Source organism: Humulus lupulus, chromosome 3 (assembly GCF_963169125.1).
Source record: "Humulus lupulus chromosome 3, drHumLupu1.1, whole genome shotgun sequence".
NCBI classification, from domain to species: Eukaryota; Viridiplantae; Streptophyta; class Magnoliopsida; order Rosales; family Cannabaceae; genus Humulus; species Humulus lupulus.
In genome coordinates this window covers 143,679,658-143,691,196 of record NC_084795.1, presented here as the reverse complement: position 1 = coordinate 143,691,196, position 11,539 = coordinate 143,679,658, and positions in this window count along the sequence as shown.

The following is an 11,539-nucleotide window of genomic DNA, read 5'->3' as shown; positions in this document are numbered from 1 at the left end:
AATTCCCCAACGACTAACTGTAACTACCGTTTTCGCTGGATAAAAATGAATCAGACTGAATATAAGAATTAAAAAGTGGCAGGACGTAATAAAGTCACTCTCTGAAACTAATGAAACAAGCGATCGTATTTTATAAAGATGACTTGTGAACATATTTAGTCGTTTTAGTAAAAGTCTTCAAATTTCACCAAGAACAACCTCCATTATTCAGAGAATGAATGTGGTGATACAAATTTTATTTGATCTGACATTCATAATAAGTCGGTACTTACGTCTAATGAGCGGCACAGGCTTGGGCTAATGGAAGATATGTTATACAATAATGCAATCCATTATATTCTCCAACCCAACTTGACACAAAGATTCAAGTATTTGCGTAACTTACTATAAGTTGTGTTGCAGTAGTTGTTCGTTTAAGTCAAACGGTCGGTATTAAGAGCATGTATATGGTATAATATTGTAAAGCAATGAAATTTTCTCTCTAAATTATCGTTCATTATAAGAGTTATATCGCAGCGGTCGTTCCTTGTAAAAACTTATACGTTTCCATGTAATTAATTAGGGATATCTACATATGTAACTATAGAAAGCCCAAATTAAATTGAATAAATACATGAAATTGAACTTTATTGTACTGCACAAACAATGGTTGAGTCTGTTATATTTTACCTATACAAAATATTTTTACTAAGTATTAGAAATTCAAAAAATATATATACAAAGTATTGGGAAAATAAAACTACGGATCAACGCCACTGGCATACAACTGCACTGTGTATGCCTGACGGATGGCATCAATGTTACCATCATTGAGATTATTCACCAACTCTGGATTGCACATGTCAGTAATGTTCATCTCAATTATCTTTAGCACATACAAACTACAATCCCCTCGGTGAAAAAGCAAACTTAAATGTGTTATTATTAAATGGGAATTTACTCATTTGGTACCCTATGTTTTTGCAAAGTATCATTTTGGTACCCTCTGTTTTCACTAATACTCATATGGTACCCTGTATTTTAAAATTATACATATTTGATACCCTAGACTCAGATTTGATAGATAAAATTGTGTCAATATGATTAAACTGTCATCAGTTATATGTAATTAAGTAATTAAATTTAAATTTGGAACTTAAATAATTGATAGCAGTTTGATTAAATTGGTAAAATTTTATTAATTAAATTTGAGTTTAGGGTACCAAATATGTACGATTTTAAAATACAGGGTACCATATGAGCATTATTGAAAACAGAGGGTACTAAAATGATACTTTGCAAAAACACAAGGTACCAAATGGTTACCTACCCTTATTAAATTGATGAATATAGTCAATATATAAAAAGTTGTATTTGTTGGAGTAATCTTCTCTTATGTTCATTCATTTTGAGGCACATGTTCATCGTATGGTTCTTGAACCTTAATATCCATTGATTTAGTTTTCAATTTTTTGTCTTTCAACTTTTCTTTTAAGTAGATGTGGAAAGTAACCGGCAAGTGGTTGCACCGTGGCCTTCATTCCCCCCTTCGTACCTTCGAGATGCTTTGGTACAGAGTCCTACACATACACCACCCACTCTTCAATTTCAATCATGCATAATATCCAATGATTTTTCTCACAATATAGTGGCATGTAGAACCAATTCACTCCACCATAGTCTCTTCCTCTAATAAATCTTACGCCATTAATAAATTGGCGTAGCTCTGGTGTAATTTTCCACCTTTTTGACTTTTTGGCCATACATTCGTTACAAAATTGCAACCATACTCTATGAAAAATCCTCACTCAATATGCATATTTTTTCTATGAACATACATGGAAACTTGTCAATTCATTTCCTAAACAAGTAGAGTATGTCATCAATGTATTGCAGGACACAAAATGGGAAGAAAAAAGTAAATCATAATCTTTCTTGCAAATGTGAGGGATATATGAATAATTTAGTCTTCGAATGTGAAAATGTTACCCCATTATATATGTACATCTATTCATTCAACAGAATTTGAAACCATTTTTTGTCACAATCATTTGCATTGCACCTCATTGTGGTTCTATTGCTTGGGTAGTCAAACAACCATCGAGTAAAAGCAATTTGGTCAGATTTATTTACTTCTCTGAAAGGGTTAAAAGTTAGAGGTTGATTTTTCGAGTAATGTTTCATTTTTGATCACTCTATAAAAGGTGATAACAATGTCGATGTTCTTTTCCTTACCCTAGCGTTTTTTCCATTCATCATCATAGTCTTAACCTCACCACCCGGTTCAATGCCAACCACTAAACTATAGACTATGGTTGGTGGCGTCATGTAGTTAGACACTAAACCCAGGCATGGATGTTCCTATGGTGATGTGTTCCTTGCATCTGCAAGGCCTTCATTACAAACTTCATCATGGTCAAGTTGTATTGCATTCCCCGCAAGCACAAAGCTATCAGGACCACATGAACGACCCTCAGATTGTATCAATAGATTGCCTTCTCAAGAAATGACAAGATGTTCCATGACAACATCAAACTTCTTTGTAATTAATTTCTCAGTATCTTTGATCAGTGTCCTATTTTTTTCAAAATCTACTGAAACTATTGCTTCATAACTATCCTGCAATTCCTTCAATTTTTGCAGAACGCAATCAATATTTCTTGCTAGTAGGTTGAACACTGTGTGCATTCTGCATTATCTTCCTTTTTTTTTTTGTCATGGTTCTCTCATGCTCCATAATTCTAAGTTGAAAACCATCCATTTTCTTTGATATATCAGATATAACCTGAACACTATCCTCTACACCAACATTGGGTTGACAAGAACATACTATATTTTCTTCAGCATCGCACTCTCTATTGGTTTTTAAAGATCAAATCAGAGATTATACGTAGCGGAACAACAATCAAAATTGTTAATATAATCCTACAAGATTTCTAGATCTACTTCTTCACATGCATATCTATATTGAATCAAAGATATGAATAGAAAATTACCTCAAGTCCTTCCTTGCTGCTATCTTTTTGTATGGCAAAAATCCTTGAGATCTCACACTAAGATCTTTCAAAATGTTCTCAACACACAAAGAACGAGTGTGGGCTCGCCATACAAAATAATAGGCAAAATCTATTTATCAAATATTCTCAACACATGAGATCTGATGAAATTTGGACTTAAGTTTGTGAAGAACAATGACTAGTGCTTGTATCACTGTTCTCTTTCTCTCAAAGAGATTTCACGATATCTTTTCTATCCCTGAAAAGTATTGTTCTGAAAAACTGATATCCTATATTTAATATATGCAATATATTAAAAATAAAATATTAGTTATTTTAAACAATTTGAAAATAACTAATCAGTTATCAGATTATGTTTAAATAATAATATTTTAATCATATTACAATATCTCATTATTTATTTAATATTTAAATAACTAAAATTGTGGAACCAAGAAACTACCAAGACCCTCTTATGCGTGTAGCACAGTGACTGTGCACTGTGCTACACATGTACCACATGCCAGGGATGGCATCTGATTTTTCCAAATTTTTTCTTATTATTTAACTACCAAAAATCTCAAAAATAAATTAATTCAAAATTAATTATATTTTTGTTAAATCAAATAATTAATTAATTACACATAATTATACAATAATTATGTTTAATGCATAGAAAAATATTTTACTTATCAAATAAGTCCTTTTACCTATTTTCGTATTTACCTTTGTCAGTGTTTGTTTGAGCCATTTCGGGGAGCATAGACCTACAACATTAAGCTCCAATAAATTGAAACTAAATAATTAAACTCTTTAATTATAATAGTTAATTTATTAATTCTGATATTTCTCCACTATAAATTCATAATTGCACTCTTTATGTTATAGATATACTTTTACAGAAATTTTATCTTAAGTCATCCATTGATATAACCATCTTACAATAGTTCAACCCTTTAATTAATTAGTTCATAAATTAGAATGGATGAATTACCATTTTACCTTTCTAATTTACTTCTTATTTCTTAAGTACCATTAATTCACTAGTGAATAATTAATCTATAATCTAATTATAGATTTGAGCTCAAAATCATTCAGTTCCATAATTAACCCTTCAGGGAACTAATATATGATTTGTTAGGAAAGATTAGATTCTGTATTGTTGATACATGTTCACAGCCATCCATGATATTAAATCTCCAAAACAAAATTCATTAGCCTCATTCTATGAAGACACCTTAACGAATGAATCAAAAGATTTAATAAACATGAACAGGAGTTCATGAACACTCAGGATTTAGGTTGATCTATAAATGATCATCAGTTATGATATGAATTACAAGTCTTTATTGTTAAATGGTTTTTGGATAAAGATTTTAAATCATATCGGTCCATGTCATATATAATAATATGAGAAGTTTACTTAAATATGGGAAAAATATATATAGTTTCTAAATTTATGGGGAAAAAAATAATTATATAAAATATGGTAAGTTTTGGAAAAAAAAGTTTAAAATATGGTAAATAAATTACCATAAACTTAATTCTCTTCTCTCCCTCACGTTCTCTTTCTCTTCTCATTTCTTTCTTTCTCCTCCCCATTCAGTGTCCATCTCGAATATCTTCCGGCGATGCTACCTCCGTCGCTGCCTTCGACGATGACGACCTGGTTTTTCTTCTTCTTCTTCTTCTTCTTCTTCTTCTTCTTCTTCTTCTTCTTCTTCTTCTTCTTCTTTCTTTATTTCTTTCTTTCTTTCTTCTTTTTCTTCTTACTCTTTCTTTCTTCTTATTATTCTTCTTCTTCTTCTCTCTTTCTTATTCTTCTTTTTCTTTCTTTAAATCTAGTTTTATTCTTTGTTTTTTCTTTTTCACATCTAATTTTGAATTTCATATTTGATTTTTCTGGGTTTTTTTTTCCAAATGTGTTTAAGTAACTAGGTACTCGACTTCATATTTGATTTGATTTAATAAATGTATTCAAGGAAAGTTGACTGCTATTATTTGGTGTAGACTAGGGTAATATAAGAAGCTAGGTAGTTGATTATTTTAGGGTACTTTTAACATATAAAAGCTTAGGTTAGCTGATTAGTTTTTTGGGTTGGAAAAGGGCAAAAGTTGTCAAAAGGTTTTTTCCTGTGATGTTTAGATCAATTGGATATAAGTTTAGTAGCCAAACGTTCACCAAATAAGGTTCTAACATAAATATTTATCTGTTTATTAATTATTTAAAGAAATAGAACTAGAACGTTTGCTCAAAAAATGTATCGATAGGTTTACAAAATTTATTCAAGGAAATAAAAAAAACAAGCAAACAAAACTTTTGATTTTTCTGGATTTTTTTTTTCCAAATTTGTTTAAGTAACCAGGTACCATAACGTTTGATTCATTTTATTCATATCAGATTTTTTTTAGACCTAGGTGTAACCAGTTACAATAACAATTAATTTATATTCTTTTGTTTAGATTTGATTTTGTTTTCACACCTGACTAAGTAACCAGGTACCATAGCAATTGGTTCTTTTTTTTAGATTTGATTTTTTTTTTTCAAACCTTGCTGTAACCAGTTACGATTATGATTAGTTTAGATTTTTTGTTTGAATCTTATTTTTTTCCAAGTCTAGCTAAGTAATCAGTTACAATCGCAACTGTCTCTGATTTTTTTCATTTTTTTTTCAGACCTAGTTGTTACCAGTTACCTTCACCATCAATTTAGTTTATATTTTTCATATAATTTTTTTTACTTCCAAATCTCACTAAGTTACCGGTTACAATTCAGTTGATATTTTGATAATGGTACATTACTTAAAAAAAATAAAAATTATTTTTATAGTTGTAACCAATTACTACACACCTCTTAAATAATAAAATTGATTTTTATAGTTGTAACCGGTTACCACACATCATTAAAAAAAAAATTGACAGTGGCATACAATTATTATTACAAAAAAAAAATTAAAATTGTTTTGATAGTGGTAACCAGTTACTGTGGATAAAATGTTGATTAAAAATGATAAAGAATGGAAGAAAAGAAGAAGAAATGAGAATAAAAAGTAACTAGTTACACCTAGGTCTAAAAAAAATCAGATATGAATTAAATGAATCAGGCGTCATGGTACCTGGTTACTTAAACAGATTTGGAAAAAAAACCCAGAAAAATCAAATATGAAGTTCAAATACGAAGGCCGATACATTTGGCTTTCTTACATACCAAGAGAGTGGTTTTCAGATGAGCAGCTAAATGATTGCAGTGTCATAGAGGCTTCCTTTGTGAGTGACAGTACAAGAAGATTGCATGTGGAAAAGTGTGGCATCCACCTTTTATTTCAGCATGATGAAGATGAGTTTATCTATCTCACTTGTTTTCATCCCTTAATTTCATTCTGCTGCAAAATAAGATTCAGTGGTCAACCCACGTTTAGTTACAAAATCAAACATGTTTGAATTGTTGTCGTTTCGTCAACTATGCGACGTGGTGCACAATCAGTGGCTCGCAAGAGAAATTCAAAAGAGAGATACCAACTCATTCATTCTGGCAATGCTGTGTGGGCTGACCTTTTTTTTTTTTTTGTGGGAGGCGGCACTATGGACTTGTGGATATTGATTGAGCCAAGAAAATGAATCCTTACTAAAGAATGTTGTGTGATCTCGTACGCAGTACAATGCATGGAGCCATAGTTGTATTAATTTTATTTTATGCATTTATATTATTATTTTTTACTTTTTTTTTAATTTAAAGTTGACCAATCAAACATATCACCTCATTGATAGATGGATACTGCTTTAATTTCATTTTTTTTATACTAATACATTTATTTTTATGCTTTATCACATCTCATTTGATAAAAAAATATTTTATCAAATATAAATGATTAAAATTATAAAAAATAATCTCAAAATAATAAAAAATAGGTACAAAAAAAGGTATAAAAGATAAAATATGGTATATAAATAAAGTTTTACAAATATATGGGAAAAAAACTCCCATAAAAATGTAAACAAAAAAAATAAGCCATAAAAAACTTTTAAAAAAAACTGCCATATTTTTCAAAGTTTATAAAAAAAATCTCATATTTGGTGTAATTTCCTCTAATCATATTATATAAAGCACCTTTACCGAGATGTCTTACCACATCAATAATCCGAATCTAGATTTCGTACTTACAACCCCAATTAAAGAATTCCATAACTTTAATTTGTTGTTGTTGACTATTTTTATTTATTCATGTGATCTTAATTCTCTCGGACTAATACAAGATCACATCCTCAATAATGAATATGGAATTTTTTTCTGATATTTACAAAATTATTCAAACAATAATTTAATAATCTAAATATAACAATAATAGACCATTGTATTTATTTATTCATAGAAATAACAAATGTCTTTTACATGCTTTTAGGACACACTCCTAACAATCTCCCACTTGTACTTAAAGCAAGTAGGGCATTTTGCTCAATCCCACATTACGTACATGACCCTCGAATTTCTTTGCTGGAAACGTCTTCGTAAACGGGTCTGCCAGGTTGTGTTCTGATACGACTTCTGAATGGACACATCTCCTCTATGTACGATTTCTCTGACTGAATGGTATTTGCGCTCTATATGCTTTCCCCTCTTGTGGCTTCTTGGTTCTTTAGAATTAGCCACTGTTCCACTGTTGTCACAATAAAGAACATGTGGTTTCTCCACTTCTGGAACAACTTTCAGATCGGAGTAGAACCTTTTGAGCCACAGAGCCTCCTTAGCAGCTTCACAAGTCGCTATATACTCGGCTTCCATGGTGGAGTCTGCAATGCTGGTTTGTTTAATACTTAGCCAGACTAATGCTCCTCCTCCAAGAATAAACACTGATCTAGAAGTCGTTTTCCGACTATCTCTGTCCGATTTAAATCAGAATCAGTGTAACCAGTGGGGTTTAGGTCTCCACCTGAATATACAAGCATATAATCTCTAGTATTTCTAAGATACTTGAGAATATTCTTCACTGCAATCCAATGACTCAATCCAGGATTGGATTGATAACGGCTGACTATCCATACTGCATAACAAATGTCAGGTCTTGTACACACATGGCGTACATCAGACTGCCTACTGCTGAGGCATAGGGATATTGTCTCATGTCTTCCTTTTCCTGAGGTGTTTTGGGACACTGCTCCTTGGAAAGGAATACTCCATAATGGGTTGGCATATCACCCTTTTTGAAGTTTAGCTTATTAAAGCGTTCTAGCACCTTATCAATATAAGTTGCTTGAGACAGTGCCAAAGTTTTTGTTCTGTCTATCTCTAAGAATCTTAATGCCCATAACATACTTGGCTTCTCCCAAATCTTACATTTGGAATTGTTCAGCTAACCAGTTCTTTACCCTTGATAATGATGTTACGTCATATCCAACAGTAATATATCATTTATGTAAAGAACGAGGAATACTACTATACCATCTTTGATTTGTTTATAGACACAAGGTTCGTCAACATTTTGTTCAAAAACCAAATGTTTTACTTGTGTCATCAAATCTAAGATTCCAAGATCTAGAAGCTTGTTTGAGTCCATGAATGGACTTAAGAAGCTTGCAAACCTTTTGCTCTTGACCTTTTTAATTTGAACCCTTCTGCTTGAGACATGTAAATGGTTTCGCCAAGGTAGCCATTCAGAAAAGTTGTTTTGACATCCATTTGCCAGATCTCATAATCCATGCACGTAGCTATGGACAAGAGTATACGAATGGATTTTAGCATGGCTAATGGAGAAAAGGTTTCTTCATAGTCAACCCCTTCTTACAGGAGAAAAGGTTTCTTCATAGTCAACCCCTTCTTTCTGTGTGTAACATTTAGCTACAAGCCTTGCTTTGAAAGTCTCTACTTTCCCATCTGCTTCTCTTTTCTTCTTGAATATCCACTTGCAGCCAATGGGTTTGATATTCTCAGGTGGACCTTCAAGAACCCAGACAGAATTGGAATACATCGATTCCATTTCTCAATTCATGGCTTCTCGCCATTTTTCCTTGTCAGAATCATTCATTGCATCTTTAAATGTCAATGGATCATCTTTGTTTGTGTTAGACACAAGCATTTGAACTTCATGTTCATAGTGCGTGAGTTGCTTACTAACCCTCCCACTACGACGAAGTTCTCTACTATTCTGACTAGAACTAGTAGTTTCCTCTTGTTGTTTTTCATTGGTTATTGCTGGTGACTTTGCAACTTCATTCGAGATCCTCTCCTCCAGAACAGCTTTTCTGTGAGGTTTGTGGTTATTAACATAGTCATATTCAAGAAAAGTTGCATTTTTCAATACAAATGTTTTATTTTCTTTTGGACTATAGAAAATTCCACCTCTAGTCTCTTTGGAATATCCCACAAACATGCACACTTCAAAGCGTGATTCCAACTTCCCGGTCTTTCCTTTAAGCACGTGTGCAGGACACCCCCAAATTTGAAAATGGTGTAAGCTAGGTTTACAACCATTCCATAATTCTATGGGTGTCTTTTGGATAGACTTAAATGGAACATCATTCAATATGTATAGAACACATTGAATCGCATAGCCCCAGAATGACAGTGGTAATGATGAGAAACTCATCATTCATCTAATCATATCTAATAACATTATATTCCGTCTTACTGAAACACCATTTTACTGTGGCGTTTCAGGTGTAGTGAGTTGGGATTGAATGCCATGCTCACGCAAATGGTCCTTGAATTCACAATCCAAGTACTCTCCTCCTTGATCAGATCGAAGAGCTTTTAGTGATTTACCTAATTGCTTTTCAGCCTCTGCTTGAAATTCTTAGAACTTCAAAAAGTTTCAGATTTTCTTTGCATTAAGTATAGGTAACCATATCTTGAATAATCGTCAATGAAAGTGACGAAATATTCATAACCTCCTCTTGCTTGTACATTAAGTGGACCGCAAACATCCATATGTACTAGCTGAAGTGGTTCTGTGGCTCTTGAACCTTTAGCAGAGAAAGGTCTCTTGGTCATTTTTCCTTTTAGACAGGATTCACAAACAGGGAGAGATCCAATAGATATTTCTCTTAAAGGACCATCTTTTACAAGCCTATTTATTATGTCTAGATCAATATGGCCCAATCTCAAGTGCTATAGATATGTTTCACTATTGGAATCAGTTTAATAGATCTAGGCTTAGATGTTTTAAATAATTCAGAATTATAAAAAATTTGTCATTCAATATAAGTATGTAAATTTTGTTTGTCCCAAAGTATTTGCATAATAGATAATTTCTTTAAATAATAACTACTTTATTAATAAAAGAAATAAATGTTATGCAAAAATATAAATAAGTTTCTAAACATTAGTAATCAAAATTACTAATAATAAACTAAATTTCTAGACTGTAGTTTTCTTTGTTTAAAGAAATCTAAAATTTCTAAAACAAAATAAAAAAATTTAAATTGTTCAACTAACAATAAAACAACTTAATAAAACTACTCTCCAACTTCTCCAGCTCTTTACTCGATATTCAAATCCTCATCAGTCTCTTCCTCCTTTTCAGTGTAACGCCCTACTTCCTTAGAGTCGTTACTAAGTGAGTTTAAAATGTGCATTCAACTCGCTAATCAAGATTTTAGGTTAAAAAGTGTAATTAAGCCATAAACAGAGTTATAAACTTTAAAATTAATTCCATGTACTGAAAATCATAAAGTATTTGACATTTGGGATGACAAAATACTGTTTGAAAATATTTACAACATATGAGTACAAACCACGTCGACTAAACGACAAAATCTAAGTTTTAATACAATCATCTCTCAAAACCATTGGCAGTGGCAGCCAGGCAGGCCAAACATGTACGCGCTGCTTCACGCTCTCCATACTCATGGTTGGTCGACTTTTCCCTTGCCCTTACCTGCACCACAGAGCACCCGTGAGCCGAAGCCCAGCAAGAAAACCCTCACAAGCAGGAAACATATGCATAACAAACACATAGCATATAAACAGGCCATCAATAGGCTAAACACATACGGCCAAGCCGTCCGAGGCGTTTTACCAGGCCCTGGGTTTGCGGTCCACACCGTGAGGATATCCCAGGTATCCTTTAGGGTCTCGCCCTGGAAACTTGCACTCCACGTGCTCAACGTTGCTCCCGGCCCCTTGCCGCACTCGTCCTTGCACTCAACGTGCTTAACGCCGTTCCCGGCCCCTTGCCGTTTCCCGGCCCCTGCCGACCTCGGCCTGCGCTGTTCCTGGCTCTTGCCGAACATTTACTCAAATGCATTCATAGCATAATAAAACACATACTAAACATTAACAAACTCAATTCAAAGGGCTACACCCTGCAGTTCAAACATATTGGGCTCAGCCCTGCATACAAGCTCTATGGGAACAGGGGTTTTCTTACCTGCGTCCCGAGCTCTCCAAGCACCGATATCCCGAGCACAGTCCTCTAACTTGAGCCTCACCGAAACCCTAGTCACAACACATTAACAATATTCATCCATCAAGTTCTAATCCATTAAATAATTTTGAGCCATATCTCTAATCTCCGGGACCTTGAATTCTATCAATCCGGGTGATAAAATCCATCCTGAGCCTTAACCTT